Genomic DNA, 2,353 nt, shown 5'->3' with positions numbered 1-2,353 from the left:
AGCTTCCTGCAAATTCAAAAAGGAAAAACTTAAATGATAAAAAAAACTCAGTCACCATATATTTTCATAAGCCTCTAAAATTAATTTAAAACATAAATAATAAATAATTATTTAAATATGTTGTACGATTATTATATTATAATATTTAAATGTANGTGTACAATAATAATATTGAATACCTGGGTTGTCTTGTTATGCATATTTGATATGATGTTGTTCAAACTTTCAAACCATACTTTTTTAACAAATGTTACATAAATTGATGTTAGAAGTGATGTGATGAGTATCCCTCTTGAAAATATTTTCATTTGTGGAATATTATATTATTATTATTATTCTTTTTATTATTATTACTACTATTATTCTTATTATTATTATTATTTTTATTATTTTTTTTATTATTATTGTTCTTCTTATTTTTATTATTTTTCTTATTTTTATTATTATTAAATTAAAATTACATATTTTTTTTTTGATATTTTAATTTTGCCAATAATTTTCTTAAAATAAGTTAAATAGAAAACCATTGACCTCATAAATACGAGTGTACTTTAATTTCTAGTGTGTCTAGAAAGTATGTAAATTAGACATACCTAAGTGAATGTGAAAAAGACTATTTTAGTCGGTTTTAATGAAAATTATATATTTAATAGGTGTTTTATTTTAATGAAAAAGACTAAGTGAATGTGTTTTATTTCTTTCTTTCTTTTTTTCTTCTTTCATATACGAAAATTTGCCATAAATAACAACCGTTAATAACAAACAATTAAGTTTTCATCAATCTTTCTTTGCTTTCTTTTATTTTTATTTTTTTTGTCACTGTTGGGTTAGGTCGAGAAACCCAAAAAGGAGTCGCGAGAAGTGAGAAACTCTTATTTCATTCTTGTTCTCCACCACCAGCCGGGAGTTCATCCTTTCTTATCTTCTTTTNTCTTTGTTTTACTTCTTCTGCTTCGAAAATGCAAACCCTAGGGACGTGAGGGAGAGAGAATCCGAGGGTGGCGCGAGATTAATCTTAGGATGCAAAGTGCGTCATTGGTTTTTTTTTAGGGTTTCACTTTTTTTTTTTTGTTTTCTCATTTTTTTTTGCTTTTCCTTTTCATCCCACTCTCTTTGCGGGGACGAATTCTCTCCATTAACATTCAAAGCTGGTTTCTTTTTTTATTTCTTTTTTCTTTTAAGGGATGGTGAAAACTGGAAACGAATTAACCCAATTTCTGGTAAATTTGTTTTCTTTTACTAAACAAGAGTGTGACCGAAATTCTTGATTTTGACATTAGAACCTGCAACTCCGTTCTTGGTGCCACTTGATGGATGCGTAAATCTTACTACTGCTGTGTTTCTTTTTTCTGCATCACATTATACTTATTTAAGTGTGGTTTATCTGCTTAAATTGGTCTCTTATCCTCCCCAATATATACTGAGTACTTACATAAGTTAGATGGGTTTATATGTAGTATAATGTTTCTGCAATAATATGTAACTTATCTTTCATCTTTTCTAATATTTTACTTAATATTTTACTTAGTACAAGTTAGATGGGTTTATACTGTAGCATATTATTTCAGTAAAATATGACACTTCATTTTCAGGCCAACTTAGGTGTAAAATCCTTTTGATGACTGTCATTGCTCCAATGGTGAGAGAGATCTCACAGATCCCACAAATGATTTTGTTGTAATATTTTCACATTGATTCTTCATCTAGCAATGTATCAGTAGCAGCACTTGGCGATTCATCACTCTCAAATAACGTTCATGTTGATTTTAGGCTAAAAAGCAATGCTTGTTCAAATTTGAAGGATCTGGACCCACCCCCTAATATTATTGGATGCTTTAGTTGAAGTACTACCAGATGAAAACAAGCTTCATGCCAAAGCTGNTCTTGGGGCTTTAAATGTGTTTGTAGAAACATTTGTTTTTCTTGCTCGTTCAAAACATACTGACTTCATAATGTCCACAGGGCCAGGTACACCTATGATCGTCTCTAGTCCATCAATGAATCCTGTATACTCTCCACCTCCTAGTGATATGCACACCTGTAATTTGTAGAATATTTTAACTCTTCATGCATATGATCCATGATCATTTGTGTCAGTCCTATCAATCCCATATAGTGGAGCAGCCATACCCCAAAATGCTATAATTGTATAATGGATCCCATGATGGATGCTATACTGAATATTTTCAAGTTAAATAGTTTATAAAACACCAGTACACAAGCTAAAAAGTACAAATTGTGGTGAAAATTTAAGAATTTTTGTCTATTCCCTATTTTCCTTATTCTCATGAATCTATGAGATCATAGATCATTAAGATTCACCAGACCTGTTGAAGAGATTTTCATTTTCCAA

Source organism: Vigna radiata, unplaced genomic scaffold (genome assembly GCF_000741045.1).
Source record: "Vigna radiata var. radiata cultivar VC1973A unplaced genomic scaffold, Vradiata_ver6 scaffold_812, whole genome shotgun sequence".
Taxonomy (NCBI): Eukaryota; Viridiplantae; Streptophyta; class Magnoliopsida; order Fabales; family Fabaceae; genus Vigna; species Vigna radiata.
This window is presented reverse-complemented; position numbering follows the sequence as displayed.